The sequence below is a fragment of the Labrus mixtus genome, chromosome 5 (assembly GCF_963584025.1).
Source record: "Labrus mixtus chromosome 5, fLabMix1.1, whole genome shotgun sequence".
Classification (NCBI taxonomy): domain Eukaryota; kingdom Metazoa; phylum Chordata; class Actinopteri; order Labriformes; family Labridae; genus Labrus; species Labrus mixtus.
The window spans coordinates 32238527-32257544 of NC_083616.1; the positions used below are offsets into that span (position 1 = coordinate 32238527).

The 19018-nt window shown below is 43.3% G+C and overlaps 1 long non-coding RNA gene across 1 annotated transcript; it reads left to right on the top strand.

Moving 5' to 3' along the window:
• Window positions 1-7807: 7807 nt before the first annotated feature.
• Window positions 7808-9864, top strand: LOC132975006 (uncharacterized). Its single transcript, XR_009673185.1, has 3 exons — window positions 7808-8698; window positions 8843-8898; window positions 9552-9864. It is a non-coding gene; the product is annotated as an uncharacterized LOC132975006 (long non-coding RNA).
• Window positions 9865-19018: the final 9154 nt, after the last annotated feature.

Genomic DNA, 19018 nt, shown 5'->3' on the forward strand with positions numbered 1-19018 from the left:
TATAAACAATACCAAAGAAGAAGAACTCATGACGGTTACAAGCTTTAATTCACCTGACGGGCGAGGAATCAAAAATAGTTTAGACCTGACGACCTCAGAGAAACAGAGATATGAAGATAAACTGAGGGTTTCGATGGGGGCCAAAGAGGACAGTGAAAAGAGTAGGAAATTGGAGAATGACATGCGGGACAGGAACCTGGGCCATCCGGTTGGAGGACTACAGCTCCCTAAACATCAGGAAAAAACTGTTAGCTTAGAGTCTTAAACAAAGAGAGAAATGAGCTCTAGAGAGTTTTTGTACCAGACTGTAAACACGTTTATTTCTGCTGTAAAGTTAGACATTTTAACATGGAGCTCTATGGGGACTGACTCACTGCAGGAGACAGACTCTAGTGGACACTGGAGGAACTGCAGCTGTAAAGTTAGACATTTTAACATGGAGCTCTATGGGGACTGACTCACTGCAGGAGACAGACTCTAGTGGACACTGGAGGAACTGCAGCTGTAAAGTTGGACATTTTAACATGGAGCTCTATGGGGACTGACTCACTGCAGGAGACAGACTCTAGTGGACACTGGAGGAACTGCAGCTGTAAAGTTAGACATTTTAACATGGAGCTCTATGGGGACTGACTCACTGCAGGAGACAGACTCTAGTGGACACTGGAGGAACTGCAGCTGTAAAGTTAGACATTTTAACATGGAGCTCTATGGGGACTGACTCACTGCAGGAGACAGACTCTAGTGGACACTGGAGGAACTGCAGCTGTAAAGTTAGACATTTTAACATAGAGCTCTATGGGGACTGACTCACTGCAGGAGACAGACTCTAGTGGACACTGGAGGAACTGCAGCTGTAAAGTTAGACATTTTAACATGGAGCTCTATGGGGACTGACTCACTGCAGGAGACAGACTCTAGTGGACACTGGAGGAACTGCAGCTGTAAAGTTAGACATTTTAACATGGAGCTCTATGGGGACTGACTCACTGCAGGAGACAGACTCTAGTGGACACTGGAGGAACTGCAGCTGTAAAGTTAGACATTTTAACATGGAGCTCTATGGGGACTGACTCACTACAGGAGACAGACTCTAGTGGACACTGGAGGAACTGCAGCTGTTGTTCACAGAGTAGACGCAACGACGTGACTGATTGCAAAAACACAGCAGTAGCAGCTGTGCTCACTCAAGGTGATTTTATTAAACAACCAATCCAAAGTAAATGTACACACCCACATTACTTGTCGCGTGCCAGTTCAATCAGTGCAATCAATAAAGAAAACAAACAGGAAACAAAATCATAATATACAATGAGAGCACACTGTTAACACCCCCACTTGCTCTCACCTTGTTGACATAGAGTGTCAAATCATTTTCCAAAAATAAATGCATCAAACTTCATCAACTTGCACTTGGTCGCAGGCTTTGTCAACAAATCTGCTACCATCTCATTAGTGGGACAATACACCAATGTAACTGTGCCATTATTTATAGAAGACCTAATAAAATGGTACTTGATGTCCACATGTTTGCATCTTTGTCTGCTCACAGGATTTTTTGCTAAGGCTATTGTACCTTGGTTATCTTCATGTACCTTAGGTGGTGAGTACTGACATTTATCAAGATTTTCCAACAGCTGTTTAAGATAGAGACACTCCTGTATGGTTGTAGCTAGGGCTATGTACTCTGCCTCACAGGTGGACAGTGCGACAGTTGGCTGTTTCTTTGTCTTCCATGAAATCAAAGCACCACATTCAGTTAGACTTACACAATAGCCAGTTGTACTACGTCTGTCATTACTAGCTGCCCAGTCTGCATCACTGTATGCTCTGATTCCCAGTGCCTCATCACTTTTTCTGTAACACAGCTCTTTGTCAATTGTACCTTTAAGATACCTCAGTACATGTTTAACTGTGGCCCATTGCTCAACAGTTGGCTCTGTAAAATATTGTGACAGTTTGCTCACCACAAAACCTATATCAGGTCTAGTACAGATTGTCAGATATATGAGGCTTCCCACTGCCTCTCTATATAGTTTAACATCAATCAACTTTTCAGCATCATTTGTATAGTCAAGTTTTTGTTCACAAGGAGTCAATCTCGGTTTGCAATTCTGCATGTTAAACCTTTGTAATACTTTTGACACATATCTTGCTTGGGACATTCTCACACAGTTGTCACTCTGGTTGAAATCAACACCTAGGAAATACTTTAGTTTGCCCAAGTCCATCATTTTGAATCTTTCCGTAAGCATGTTCTTCACATGTCTGAGAACATTCTCATCACTTGCCGCAATCAATAAATCATCAACCCATATCACAATGATAACTTTTTCATTGGGTGTTTCCCATGAATAAACACAGTGGTCAGCTTGATTCTGCTCAAAATTGTTTTTGGTCAAGTACTCATGTAGTACCTTGTTCCAATTTCTGCCAGATTGTTTCAACCCATACAATGATCTTTCCAATTTACAAAACAATTTTTCATTTGTGCCAGATTTTATTTCGTAGCCCTCTGGCTGTTCAATGTAAATTTCATGATCTATTGGTGCATTTAGATAGGCAGTTTTTACATCCATTTGGTGCAGAATCAGATTTTCTTGTGCTGCTTTTTGTATTATCACTCGGATACTTGTCAGATTAGCTGTAGGGGAAAAGGTCTCTTCATAATCTACACCTCTCTTCTGACTGTATCCTTTAGCCACGTAACGTGCTTTGCACTTTTCAGATCCATCCATGTTGTTCTTGATCGCGTAAACCCACCTACCCCCCACTGCTTTCTTACCTTCAGGCAAGCTAGTTAGGGTAAATGTGTGATTTTCTTTAAGTGACTGCATCTCCTCATCCATAGCAGTGACCCACTCTTTTGATCTGTCTGAGGTTACAGCTTCTGTGAAAGTTACAGGTATATTACATGTCACTCTATAACAGTAATCTATGTTAATCTGAACCTGATCAGTTTCTTCATCAGATGCCTGTTGAGAAACACAGTTGTGGAAATAGTCTGGCCTCTTCCTTACTCTAGAAGGGTACCTTGTAGGCTCAGGCATAGATTCAACTGTTTGGGTCTGAGGACTACTTCTCAGTTCCTCCTCTTTAACTGAAACCTGGTCACTTGCTGGACTTGCATTTACATCCTGCCTAGTTATAGGCCTATTGACCTTCTGCTCAAGAACATCATCACCATCCTCAACAATGCTAGTTTGAGTCTGTTGCTCAACACTGGTCTTAGGAAGAAACTTGACTAATCTGTGCTTTTGCACTTTCCTGCTGTCAGGAAAATAAACCATGTAAGCTGGACTGCTTTTATCATAACCGATAAAAACACCCCTTTCACATCTTGAATCCAGCTTTCTTTTATCTTGTTTATAAGCAAAACACTCTGAACCAAACTTTTGCATCCTGGATAGGTTGGGCCGTCTCCCCGTTAACATCTGAACTGGAGTCTGTTTGGTGCGCGTATTAAAACACCTGTTCCTGGTTATGGCTGCTGTCTGCACCGCATAAGGCCATAAACCTTTTGGCAACTCACTCTCTATTATCATGCACCGTGCCATGTCAAAAAGTGTACGCCAATTTCTCTCTGCTGTACCATTTTGGTGGGGAGAATATGGCGCAGAGGTCTCGTGTCTAATACCATGCGTAACCAACAAAGTTTTGTAAGGATTTGAAGTAAACTCAGTGCCATTGTCAGATCGAAGACGTTGAATTTTACCATATGGCGCCGTATCGGCAAGAAACCTCTCTGTTGCTTGTAGTGTATCACTTTTACGCTTAAGACAATATACAAACACGGCACTGGAAAAATCATCAGTGAATGACAAAACATATTTGTATCCCTCTCTGGACTCTGGGTGAATTGGACCGGCCAAATCTGTGTGAACTAGCTCTAGAGGTATTTTGGCCCGCACATCAGGCTTTCGGTTTCGGCTTTGCGTAAACTTGCCTTGGATGCACACTTCACAAGTTTGATGTTTGTTTACTGGACCTTTAATTTTCATGCCATCAACAACCCCTTCTAACCTCTGCACATCATCAAAATTACAGTGCCCTAATATCTCATGCCATTGCTTTAAATCATAACAGCCATTCAATCTGTCATCACATCCATTAGGTACTGTATGCAAGTAATATAGTCTATCATGTACGTGAATGGGAAATTTTGTACCATCATTGTGCACCAGAATGTCCTCGCCTTTCTTGAAAGTCACGCATGCCCCGCTGGAAGCCGCTGCTTGCACCGAGAATATATCCTGTGGGTAAGAGGGAATGTAAAGCGCCCGTCTCAGCGTTGTTTTGAGGTGACGTCCGCGACTGTCCACCAAGCAGATCTCAGCATCACCTCTGCGCTCTGCTACTCCCCTGCACCTTGTGCCGTCAGCCAGCTCCATGCAATGAGTCCCGGCCTGGAACTCGTCATCGAACCTCTTGAACCTGGAGATGTCGGTGACAATATGCGAGGTTGCCCCGCAGTCAACCATCAGGCCCCTCGCGTCGACACCCTGGTTGCTTGGCTGGAATCCTGCCGCCCCATCGGTCACCAGGAATACGTATTCGTCGGTCCCTTCATTGGTGCCGGTGGCTCTCCATGTTGCGTCCTGGCGTCGTCTCCTCTTGCAGTTTACATCGCGATGAGTGTTGCTCTTGCATTGGCTGCACCACAGTTTGCGCTGACAAGCGCGAGCAATGTGTCCCTTCTGTCCGCACCTGTAGCACACCACGTCCGCTGCAGCCCGTTCAGCTCCCCGTTCAGTTGAGCCTCCACTTGCGGGTCTCGTAGGCCTCTGTCTTGTACGCACAGCCATTACATTGTCCTCTGCTGCTGGAGCACGCATCTTTTCAATGTTCTCGTAGCTTCGAAGCTTTGTTTTGAATTCTGCAAACGTTATCCGGTCATCCGATTGCGTAATATGGATGGCAAACTGTTTGAAAGTTTCAGGAAGCCCCTTTAGAACCATAGCCACCAACAGCCCGTCATTCAAAGTCTCTCCAGAACTCCGTAATGCTGTGATAGCAGTTTCTGCACGGATAACATATTCAGTCACATTCTCGCTGCTTGATTTTTGAAGCGAGGTCAGCTCAGTATAAAGACTTATTATTCTCGGCTTTCCTTTACCTGCATAATAGTCTCTCAAAATCTTTAGCGCTGCGTGCCCATCGTCAGCTGCTTCTCGCATTACAAGCGACAAACTTTTATCGTCCAAGAACTGGATCAATTCTGCATAGGCCTCAGCATTTGAGGCCGCTTCTTCTGGTGTCTCCACACCCTCGGGCTCCGTGGTAATAATCTTTTTCAGGCCTTGCAGCCGGAGGTGTCCCAAAAACTTCACCTCCCAAAGTTCATAACTCTTTTCATCCCCGTCAAATAAAAGCCTCGACCAGCGACCGCCAGGTTCTGTTCTTCTAGGCGCACTCATGACGTTACTTCAGTACGTTAAAAAACAAACAAACAAACAAAAAACTCTTGACTTTACTTAGCTGGGCCCATAACCTGTTCACAGAGTAGACGCAACGACGTGACTGATTGCAAAAACACAGCAGTAGCAGCTGTGCTCACTCAAGGTGATTTTATTAAACAACCAATCCAAAGTAAATGTACACACCCACATTACTTGTCGCGTGCCAGTTCAATCAGTGCAATCAATAAAGAAAACAAACAGGAAACAAAATCATAATATACAATGAGAGCACACTGTTAACAGCTGTAAAGTTAGACATTTTAACATAGAGCTCTATGAGGACTGACTCACTGCAGGAGACAGACTCTAGTGGACACTGGAGGAACTGCAGCTGTAAAGTTAGACATTTTAACATGGAGCTCTATGGGGACTGACTCACTGCAGGAGACAGACTCTAGTGGACACTGGAGGAACTGCAGCTGTAAAGTTAGACATTTTAACATGGAGCTCTATGGGGACTGACTCACTGCAGGAGACAGACTCTAGTGGACACTGGAGGAACTACAGTATATTAGGAGCTGTGTTTTTTTGCTGTATTGTCTGTTTCTTGTCTCTGTTCTGTATCTGTTCTATCGTCACCATCTGATAAATCTGTGACTCTATCAATATCTCTGTTTTCTTGTCATGTCCTAGATATCAAAATAAATGTAATCATTTCACACTTTAAACGCTCGTAACAGAGAGCCTGAGGGGAAAAGAAGAAACAGCAGAAAAGAAAAACAAGCGTGTCGTGGAAAATCAAACCCCCTGAACAACTTCATGTCTGTGTTTAATAAACATGTAAATATTTAACTGCAAATTAAATATGAATGGATGCTTTGGATATCTCTGCCAACAAACATGAACGTCTGTAACTCGCCCGTCTTTCATGATGTGGGATCACAGCCCAGAGACGGTCTGATCTGGGTCTCCGGTTTGACTTTTGCTACGGTCACCTAGCAACGTGTGCAGTTGATTTGTGTCTGCGACTTCTAATTGGTTGACAAAAAGATCAAGGTTTTTGGCTTCACTTTGGATGGAAATTCATGTGACCATCGTGTAAACTAATCCTGATCAGGTACGGAAAATTCAACACAATCCGCTCAAACATGTTGTGGTTTGGATTAAGATTTAGCTTCTGTTTGTGGTTAACTGCTAACACGGCTAACAGAAGGACGTCAAAATGTCACCAAAGCGATGATCGATGAATCCCAAACATAAAATAAGTTTGATCCCTGAATTAGTTTGTGGTACTTCTAATGGAAGATAACTTCAGCTAACATCACTTTGAAGGATTATTTCACTTCTTCAGAAATATATCAGGTTTCTTCTGTTCAGCTAGCCTAGCACATTGCTAACCAACCTGGTGAAGGGAACATATACCTCTAAGACTCAAGAGTATCTTAAAAGCTGAAGATGCTTTTAATTTATTCAAACACTGTTGTGTTGTTGATGGATGAATATAAATCTTTACACAGCAAACTGAGAAACAGTTTGTACCTGCTTCCTCTCTCAGTTCAGACACCGCTGCTGGTCTGTAAAAAACACAACCATCAGATTTGATCCGTCTCATTGCTCTGTCTCACACTTTAACTGACTCGTCATAAAAACAGAATCGACAGACTGTTGATCTGTGCGTCACACAAACCTCCTCCTTATGAGCTTACTTTTGGCTTTGTCACTTTCATTTAAAATGAATCCACAATTATTTTTTTTAAAGGCTTTTAATACAAATCTGAATAACTAACTCTCGTTGAGAGCGTTCAGGGACGTCTACTCCCTCCAACTGAAGCAGATACACAAAAACAGAAGCATTTTTAGGTTTTGTTTTCACAAAAGTTCTGCATTCAGACCCTGTTTTTAAAACAACCACTTACACACAGATTCACTAAAAGTACTGTATAAAAAACCTGCTGTAGTACACATGCCAGGCCAGTAGTTGGCGTTGTGACTTTGTAATGACACAACACGTGCATGCTCACATCCTGTTCCTTCTACAGAGCGGTGAGGTGTAAACATACAAACAGATGCATGTTCGGTCTGTCTCCGCTCCGGTCCGGCACTAGAGCTGATAGGTTTTCACTTATTTTTTTTATTTTTTTTTTACATTTTATATTTTACATTTTTAAATTCTATTTTATATATTGTAATATCTTCATATTCTGTATTATTTAAGTTGTTGCTAGTTCTGCTTTATTTCCTTGTTAATTGTTTAGCACCAATACACCAAGTCAAATTCAAACACAAAATTTGTGTAAATGTACTTGGCAATAAACCCCGATTCTGATTCTGATTCTGATTCTTTATTCAGTGTGTGTTCTTCCTCTGGCTCTGCTGCAAAACAACATTAAAACATCCAGATAATTTTCATAATAAAACACTCTGCACGGAGGACACAGCCGGTGGGTGTTGACGGACGAGGATACATGGAGCGGAGCGGACATGCAACACACAAACGTTTGTGTTGACGGACGATGAGTAGGTTGAACAGATTAGCGGTTAGCATAGCCGATTGAACATTGTTCAAAAAGGAGTCCCTGTTTGAAATAAAGTCAGATTAAAGATTTTTAAAAAAGAGGAAGAGGTTCAGTCATTTAGCTCTAATAAATGTCCTGATGTCAGGGAGTCTGCTCAGAGATTGAAGAAGAGTCTGAGTCAGGAACTTTTCTGTGTTTTGAAGCATTTCATCACATCGGGCTCATGATGTTGTTTAAAATCCCCAAAAAATCACAGAAATGTTCTCCTAATAAACCACAGAAACACTGAAATGATGAATGATGAAACTTCCTCCTACGTGACCTGATCATCGAAGCTCCTGGGAAATTATTAAGAAATAAACCAAATACACTCTCAGCAGAATTCAAACTTCCTTAAAGGCAGGGTTGGTCATTTCCTCCAGATCCACTTTTTCAGATTCTGGTTAATTGTCTTTAGGTCCTGACAGAAATTAATAACTCATGTTCTCTGAAACAGGAAAGAAGAAAATCCGTCATCTGTATCAGTTTGTAAGTCTGTAAAAACTTTGACCAATGTCTGCCACGAGGTACCAATCTGATGAACCAATCAGACGCCTCCCTGTCTCCCTGCTCGCGCTCTACCTCTTAGCGTGCTCTAGCTCACACTCAAAGCATGTCACTGATGACTTTAGGAGTTTATACTGAGAGTTTACTGACCGCTGAATGAGACATGAGACGACGTAGTTTCTACACAATGACAGAGATGAGCTGAGGTCCACTTCTGGAGAAACTGCGCTCGTGCATGTAAGTGAGGGGGCGTGGCTTTAGAGGGAGCACAGAGGGGAGGGGGTGCAGACGGAGCACTGAGGGAATGCTACTTTCAAAATCATGCTAGTTTTTCAAAAATTACCAATCCTGCCTTTAACTTTAATTTCCTGTATTTCTAAGATCTTTGAAACAGGTCGTTCTGGTGAACTCTACGCAGATGACGTTAGGCTGTTTGTGTGAGTGTTACTGAGAACTCTTTGGCTTTGCTTCTTCAGACGAGGAGAAATAAGACGTCTACAAACCAACAGATTGATGTCATAGGAAGTTAAGGAGTTAAAGAGTCAGTATTTTAAAATTAATTTACTCTTTATTGAACCAGGTTTGTAAAACTGAGATCTGAGACCTCCTTCACAAAGAAGACCAGGCCAGCACACTTAGAGTCTGGAATGAACAATAATGCATTCATATTCTTTTCTCTGTTACCTCTTTTACAAATCATATTTTTCTCCTGCAGAAAACCTTTTTCTAACCTTTGCAATATTAAAATTTCTGCCTGTGATGTTCATATTTATATTCTCTACTTGTAACAAACTACTTTTTAACTGTGAAATACATTTGATCTGCATTACATGAAGCTTTAGCGTGAGGTCAGTCAGGAAGACTTTATCTCTGCCTACACAGTCGGGTCTTTCTCATTCATCCCTCTCTCGCACGCTCACTCACATTTCCGCTGTCATTCTCTCGAGCTGTCATTTTCTGGGGCCCTCATTGGGTAATCAACTGTCTCATCAGCTGGCCTCATCTAACCAATTACATGACGTCCCTCCCTCGTTGTCAGCCGATCATCGCTCTGCTCCCCTTTTAAATATGATCCTTTCTCTGCCTTTAGTTCCTTCATGTCGATGTTTTGTACGCCCCTCCACCTCCCCATCACCGCCCGTCTTCAAAAAATCATCATCTATCAATTCTTCACCCATCCGGTCTCAAGTCAGCATCTCCACCACGAGGGTCTGGACTCCATCCGGTCTCAACAAGTGCAGCTCACCATGAGGGCCTGGACTCCATGGGGGGTTTATTCTGCGGCGGCCCAGAAGGGACATTCTCCAAACACATCAGACCCCCCATAGAGTCCAAGTGCCAAAGACCTTCTGTCTGGACTCATTTCCATGATTTCTAATGCAATTAATCATTTTTTTTATTCACTTGTCTCTCCTGATTGAAATATGAATTGTCTCGCTTCACCTAATTGAATGCAAGTTGTTTATTGATGATGAATGGTAACAACAATAAAGGCTTTCTATTCTATTTCTAAATCAGAATCTAAAACCACCGTCAAGGGCGTAGTGTTGGTAAGTTTTCTTCTTATTTCCACCGAGCTTTGTTTGCAGTTTTTCAGCTCATCAGAATATTTGTATCAGAGAGGCAGGCAGTGCAGTGGGGTCATCTATACCCCCCCCCCCCCCCCCCTCCTTTTGGAAGGAGATACAGGACAATCAAAACCAACACCAACAGACTAAAGAACAATTTCCCTCCACAGGCAGTAAAATGTCAGTAAAGGTCATTTATATAATTAGTCTGCATTGAAAACAAGCAACGGGAGACTAATCTGTATTCATACTCTAATAAATGCATGCTGAAGATGTGTGAAAGCTTAAGCATGAGTTGGTCTAAATAACTATGTGACAGTGTCATCAGCATAGAGAAGAAAGCAGATTTTTGAGTATTCTGTACTTCTTCAAGTAAAAAACAAAAAAACTGGGCCCAGATCTGAACCTTGTGGGACCCCCCTCTTAATTAGCTAATTCTTACTGAAAAGCTCAGGTTCTTCCAACGACACAGTTGCAAACCACCAAGATGTATACAGTAAGGATAACATGGTCCTTACCAACCTCTATTGGCAAACTGCTGCAACTGCAACAAGCCTGAGAGAGTGATTGATGCCTCCATTCATGGATCACCAAAAGTTTGAAGTTCTGAAGTAGAGTACAGACACGGAAATCAACCCTGTAATAAAATCCTATGTTGAGGGAAGTGGTTCCCATGAAGGTGTGTCGATGTTTTCTTTCACTAGTCCCCTCTCTAGGTCCAGATTTAGAGTCAAAACTCGGGCTGTCCAGAGTTCAGATTTTGCTTTGAGAGTTCATGATGGAGAATTAGGGTTAGGGTTACATCACAAACCTGAATGTGTGTTTGACTGAATGAGTACATAAGAGGTGGAGACACAGTGAGGGGAACACAGAGAGACAAAGAGAACGAACAGAGAAAGTGCATCCGCTGAAGTGAAACCAAAGAGGACGAGTCTTTCCATTAGCTGTTGCTTCACATGTCAGGCTGTGGCGCGGCTCAGCTCTGACGCAGGCTGATTGGTGAAGGCCACCCCGTTACAGTTTAATGACCATCCCATAGCGCCCTGTCCCCCCGGGCCGACAAACACTTTTTAAAGAAGAAGGAAGTCCATGAGCCGTGCTGTCGCTTAAGTTGGCAGCAAATAATCCGTCCAACCTCGTCACCTCCAGTGCGACCCACAATCCTCTCCCCCCTCGTTCCACCAGCCCCGGTTCAAACTGCCCCGGGTGCTCCCAGCACGACAGCGAGGAACAATTGTCGTGTTCACAGTTCATCTTGCCGATGTTTTCTCCAGCCTGTCATGGGAGTCTTTGCACTTTTTCAGCGTCAGAGGAAACTTGATGGCACATTGTTGTTTTCTGTCGGCTGAGGAGAGAGTGTGACCTCCTGTGACCCTGCAGGGGGGACAGGTGCTCTTCTGAATGCATAAAAGAACAGCCTGCTGTATGAACGGCTGCATTAAACTTTGATATTCATGTACAGTAAGGATCACATGCATGGCTGACATGTGGACACACTCCTTCTGATCATGCATAAACGTTACATCTGTGAATCCCCTTCGTCCCTCTGCCTACAGGATGGTTGATTAACAACAACCATGATGATCCTCCTTCTCCGCAGTTTGTTCAATTAGAAATGTAAGATTATTACCCATCTTTGCTAAGAGATTACATTTTCATTTCCATGTGTTTGTTTGGCAGCAGCAGAATGAGAATAACAGATTTTAGAGAAGTTTCTCTGAATGTTCGACTGTTTGCCAAGTAATGAGTGAACAGTTTTTGATGCCGGTCCAGGACTTTCCTGAAGACTTTCAGAATGTTTTGAGGCCATTTATGAACATTTTTCTTATAAACTATTACATTTAGAGAGATTAAAAAACATCTGCAGCGTGTATCACATTTTATTTGATCCCACATTGTTTAATCAGATGCAGATCTGGGCCGGGACTGAACATGTTGCTATGCTTTAAATGTTTCTGATGAAGAAAACAAAGCAGTTTTCTTTCATTTCTATCAAAGAAATGAATCGAGCGTTAGAAGATATCCTTTATTAATCCTGCGAGGGGAAATAACATTTTACACACACATAGGCTGAAATACACACACATGTAAAGACAGGATCTTGTGGACATGCACTGATGGTGAGATGTTAGGGGTTGGTGCCTTGTACTTAGTAAGCGAACTGGCATCTCTTCAGCTATCAGACCATTTTCCAGACATGGTCTGCACCAGGACTTGAACCGGCGACCCTCTGGTTCCCTATCCAAGTCCCTACAGTTACAGCCACCTGAGCTACACCCGCCCCAGGCGTTAAGAGCCAACATAAACCAGGAGCCCTGACAGTGATCTGAAAAAACAGAAATATAAACTGCTGGTATGTATTATTAGGCTGTGGCTCAGTGGTAGAGTCAACTGTAAAGTTAATGGTTATATCCCCAGCTCCTGCACCCACATGATATGTATGATGAGTTAACTATAGACTATGAAAGCAGTAAGTGGTTAGGGATCCCAAACTGATGAAAAATCTGCTCAAAGGAACGGTAACAAAGGTCAATGTGTGATGTCATAAGGTCAATGTGTGATGTCATAAGGTGGATATTACTTTGGACTCATCAGCTGAGCTGTCTGAGAGTTTGTTAAAGTGAAATGAGACATTCAAAGATGCAGCAGTGTCCTTCTTTTACATCACTGAGACTACAGGGAGATGCTACAGCGAATTATCACAGTGCACTGAAAGGGACAAAATGTGATGCGATTAATGTGATTAAAATAATTAATGCATTAATTTTGAGACGACAGCCTTAAGTTCTGTGACTTTACTTTTTACAAAAAAGATTTTTGTATGAAAACCCAACACAGAAGACATGAAAGGTCAAACACAACCAGACATCCAACAATGTTAATTCCCTATTTGAGACAAAAAGGTTGGCATCTTCTGCAAAAAGTTACAGAAATGTTGAGTCTGTCTCAGTAAGAAATAACAAAGGCCCTAATATTGATCCCTGAGGTACACCGTATTTAACAAATGTTTGTTTTAGACTCATGACCATTCATGAAAACATATTGTGTTCTATTATGAACATTGTTTCTGAACCACTTATAAACATTAACATGAAAACTTTTTTTTTAAAGTTCTCCATCATATGTCATGTCGTATGTTGTATCGCATTGCATCATATTATTTCGTATGGGATTGTTTGCCATTAAGAATATTTCATTTCCTGTGGTTTCCTGTTCAACAGTTTGTGGTTTGTTTCTGGATTGTTGTCCAGATTTGTACCTCAGTCACCCTCCTGCTCCTCTAAAAACACCTTTCACTTTTCACTGGCATATTTATTTATCTTGATGGTCTCACACCTCAGATGCAAAGTGATGCTAAGTGATGAGATTATCTGCTGCCCTTACTTTGGCTGAACGAAAGAGGAAATCCTCCTGTTCTCATAGTTTAATGGATTTACCTTAGCAGTCACACTCGAGTTCACACACGGACATACCTCCTCACTCAACTTGACAAGCTTGCCGCTCTGCATTTACTGTGACGACCCGGAGTATCTAACGCATGTGACAAAGTCCTCAGACAGACCTGGGCGGCGGTGGACGAGCAGGGGGGGGGTCGGCCCTCGCCTGCTCCCCCCTCAGCGTCACATCTCTTGACAGCTGCCATTTTCAGTACCGTACCTCGCCCTGGTAGCCAGTCGACTGCCAAGTCCGCATCAACTTTCTTCTCCCTCTGCCTTTTACTGCTCAGGTTTCACAGCGCAGGGAGCTGCCGCAGTGTCGCAAAACATTAACACAGAGGGTTTGAGGGCCAGCAGGCCTCCACCCGACCCTGAGTGACAGGAAACTGAAGAGAAAAAACATCCTGAACTTTGTGGAGGAAGAAATGAGGCTGAGATGGATTGCATGTTCTGTCTGATGCTGCGTAGATTAGGTTGAAAAGAAGCTCAAATTCTCAAACTGTGTAAAAATATGAATGCTAAGCTAATAGCCATGTGAGCAGGAAATAGTAGTAAGACGTTTAACATTACTTTGATGGCAAACAAGGGTCCGCAAAAGCAGAACACCTGCTGTATGCATCCTCACAGGTTCATAAGATCACAGGAGAACTACAAGATCACAGAGAACTACAAGATCTCAGGAGAACTACAAGATCACATGAGAACTACAAGATCACAGGAGAACTCCAAGATCACATGAGAACTACAAGATCTCGAGAGAACTACAAGATCACATGAGAAGTACAAGATCACAGGAGAACTACAAGATCACAGGAGAACTACAAGATCACAGGGGAACTACAAGATCACATGAGAACTACAAGATCACAGGAGAACTACAAGATCACATGAGAATTACAAGATCACAGGAGGACTACAAGATCACATGAGAACTACAAGATCACATGAGAACTACAAGATCTCGAGAGAACTACAAGATCACATGAGAAGTACAAGATCACAGGAGAACTACAAGATCACAGGAGAACTACAAGATCACAGGGGAACTACAAGATCACATGAGAACTACAAGATCACAGGAGAACTACAAGATCACAGGAGAATTACAAGATCAGAGGAGGACTACAAGATCACATGAGAACTACAAGATCACATGAGAACTACAAGATCACGAGAGAACTACAAGATCACATGAGAATTACAAGATCACAGGAGGACTACAAGATCACAGGAGGACTACAAGATCACAGGAGGACTACAAGATCACAGGAGAACTACAAGATCAGAGAACTACAAAAGCACAGGAAAAACACAAGATCACGAGAGAACTACAAGATCACAGGAGGACTACAAGATCACATGAGAATTACAAGATCACAGGAGAACTACAAGATCAGAGGAGAACTACAAGATCACAAGAGAACTACAAGATCACAGAGAACTACAAGATCACAGGAGAACTACAAGATCACAGTGAACTACAAGATCACAAGAGAACTTCAAGATCAGAGGAGAACTACAAGATCACATGAGAACTACAAGATCAGAGGAGAACTACAAGATCACATGAGAACTACAAGATCACAAGAGAACTACAAGATCACAGGAGAACTACAAGATCAGAGGAGAACTACAAGATCACATGAGAACTACAAGATCACAAGAGAACTACAAGATCACAGGAGAACTACAAGATCACAGGAGAACTACAAGATCACATGAGAACTACAAGATCACAGGAGAACTACAAGATCACAAGAGAACTACAAGATCACAGGAGAACTACAAGATCACAGGAGAAATACAAGATCAGAGGAGAACTACAAGATCAGGAGAACTACAAGATCACAGGAGAACTACAAGATCACGAGAGAACTACAAGATCACATGAGAACTACAAGATCACAGGAGGACTACAAGATCACAAGAGAACTACAAGATCACAGGAGAACTACAAGATCACAGGAGAACTACAAGATCACAGGAGAACTACAAGATCACAGGAGGACTACAAGATCACAAGAGAACTACAAGATCACAAGAGAACTACAAGATCAGAGGAGAACTACAAGATCACAGAGAACTACAAGATCACGCGGGAATTAAGACAACAATGTGTAAACATGTTGCTTTGTCTTTCTGAGGATTACTTGTTGTTCATTCAGTGCCTGTTTTGACGTTATGTTGATAAAGTGATGGAATATACGATCAGGAGTCTGAATGTTGTGTTTTATTTTGAAATTGTCCGGACCCTCTGTGTGTTTCTTTGTCTGATTTCCTGTCTGGGTCGTTCAATTCTGTTAATCTTGACGCGTTCTTGCAGAGAGCTGCATCAAAAATAGACTCGGTGCGTATTTGAAACAGAGCTTTACGGATATTATTCATTAACCATTTAAGAGTTGACACTGTCCCTTTAAGATGAAGGGCCTGCTGGGTAACCTGGCGCTGTGTATGTCATGACTCGTACAAACACACTAATTCATGTAGTCAAAGAGAGAAAGTGTTCGTCTTGGCTTCCCTCGTTCTTACGTTCATATGTTTGTTTTTTTGTTTAGATATTCTGTGTCAGGTCTCCACATGGAGGTGATGAACCAAATGAGTCATCTGTGTGCTGCAGACACTCACACTTCTCTTTTCTTTCCCTGTGGCTTAAAAACTCAACGATGGAGCCAAGAATGGAGTGTAACTGTGGAGAAGTTTGACAGAAGAGCTGCCTGCTGTGACAAACTGACAGTGTGGATCAGGAGCGTCACTCTTCATATGAATCACAGCGAGGCCCGAGCTCCCTGCGCTGGATAATCAATAACCTCAGCACCTGAACTCCTCGCCAAGCCTCAGTGAGAGAAAACACATGCTCACAAGTCAAACCATGAAGAATAAGTGAGTTCAGCTGCTTTTTAGTGGACTCGTTGTTTAGGAGAACACAAAACACATCGTCATCCATCAACTCCTGTAACCAAGAAAGCTGCAAAACAAACAGAAACAAAAGACGGAATAACTTTCTTCACCCACAGAGTTCAGGTCAGCATGACGGGAACCTCGTTTTTCTCATTTAAATAGTTTGGCTGCAGGGGGTTTGAATTATTATTCCCCTCTGGAAATCCCCTCAAACATCTCTTTGTAACTGATTTTATGTCTCTTTGTCACTTTAATCAGAATCTTCTGTTCATCGTAAAAAAAAAAAGTGCTAAGTTTGTATTTTTTTTATTTGCAAAGTTTATTTTTACCACCTCTGTCTCTGTTTGTTTTTTTTCCAGCCTGTCTAATGTAACGGCCATCTGACCATGTGTTGATGAGACCGAGCAGCACCTTCATCAAACCAGGGGCAGCTGGTGCATTGTTTTTCCAGCGGGGGCACAACGTCTCACAGATGGACCAAGTTATAGATCTTTGTTTGTTAGCTCGATGCTAACACATACTGGAAAATGCCATTAACAGGCTAACAGAATTAGCTTCGCCATAATTTGAATTACTTAACAAACAAATCCACATTCACTCTTGCAGACGTATGTTTCCCAAACTCTGCGGAGACAAACTTTAAAAACTGCTGACTCATGCTAGTCTGGTCTGCTGCTTTGATTGATCGATGCTCTACAGGAGACGGACTCTAGTGGACACGAGAGGAACTGCAGACTTTTGGCACTCTATTATTGTTTTTAATTTTAAGTTTGGAGGTTTTAAATTGAATGTAATTATTTTTTTTCAGGGTTCTGATGTTTGGTATGACATAAGGAAATGAAGTTTTAAGACCTAAATAAAAACATTTATCCGTAAGTGAAGCCTCTTTCCAAACTTCTCTGCAGTCAGAGAAGTTTTCAGTGGAGCGTCTGGATGTTCTGTTGGAGTCCTCTCAGTGTCTTTACATCACTGTGAGCATCCACAGCAACATCAGCTAACGAGCTCAGTCCCCGCCTGCGGTCATGTCCTGTAACGTACACCAGAGAGCCGCTCCATCTCCCCCTCGCATGGGACCCCTCTGAGGACAGCCAGTTTTTCCATCTCCCAGCTACTGTGTGAACTTTTAATGCGATTACCGGACACACAGGCTGACATGAGTCCAGGGCCCCGGCGTCCGTTTTCCCCGAGCCAACATAAGAGCTTTGGATGGACGGTGGGCAAAATACCCCTGCACATCCCTCCTGGCAATCTCTGCAGCCCCCTCCTCCTCCTCCTCCTCCTCCTCTGGTCAGCCTCTCATTTCAAAGGGTCACTAATCTCATATTAAAGGGCTGTGACAGTAATGAGCGCTGCGGATGTGAGGTCCCAGGCTGCAGGATTAAATGAGCGCGCTTACAATACCAGTAAACTCATGGCCAATCTCTGCAATATTTAGCCGGACGTTGAGCTGCAGCGCTCGGGCCTCAAGTCATGTTAGCTTAACACCGAACGCCACTCAAGAGCAAGGGGGGTGGGGGGGGGGGCGTGTGTGTGACGCTCCATTAGAGGCCGAGGCTCAAACCGAGGCCAAACATCTCAGCAGGTCACATACTTCACTCAGGAGTGAAACATTTGCTGCTTTCCAAAGTCTTTGACTCCGACTTCCTCGGGCAGTTTGAGCAGATTCACCTGAGCGGCGTTTGAAATCAGACTTCTTCATTTGCACATTAAATTAAGGAGCTTCTTCTTCATGTGTAATAATTCATGTTTACCTGAATCGAGTGACATCCTCCTTCACTGACTGAGTATTGTGTTATCATTTTTATCTGGTAATCCGGTGGTTTTATTTCCTCTTTATGCACAAACACATTTCTCTTGTGAAATAATGAAGATTTCATTTGATGTGTGTCACGTCCCCCTCCTCAGTCCGAGGCCTTCTCCTCTTTTACTCGGCACACTTCCTTTTGAATCCCTGCACATGAGGCCAAGAATATGAGACCAATTAAGACCCCGAGCGGCTCCACGGTCTCTCCTGGCAGCCGTCCTGATAACACGTTGCACATTCTCTGCTCCAGTAAGCCTCGCTCGCTCCCCGCCCCGTTTCCCTAAAAAAAACACACAAGACAAACGGGGACTGGTGGCTCAGGCGGGGTGCGTGCCAGAATCAGACGTGCAACAACAAAGACAAAGGAGATCACGGGGGGGGGGATTCCCCGGGGAGCAGAGGGGAGGATGAGGGTGCTTTATGAGGTAAATCTGCTGTGAAATCTCCCCGTGCAGAAAGTGAGGAGCGCCGCGCCGTCTGCTCGGCGACCTGACGTGACAAGAACGAGGTCGCCGTTCTCCCGGGTGCATGACCCCGCAGTGAGACCAGAGAGGAAGGTGCCGGGGGCGACGAAGGGGCTTCGTTAAAACCAGGGGTCACTCATTAGGGTGGAGGAGGGGGACTCTTCTAAATGTCTTTAAGGAGGGGGGGAGGAGGGGGGGGGGCTTCAAAGCGATTATGGTCAGACATGGTTATCCATGTCAACCAGGGTCAGAAGTTAAAGGATCCCTGGTGACTGCCGGCATGTCCCAGGATGGTGGTGAAATAACCCCCCCCCCCCCCCCCCCCCCCCCGTGAGGTTTCAGAGGGAGATGGGGGGGGGTTATTTCCTTTTTTTATTAATGCCACC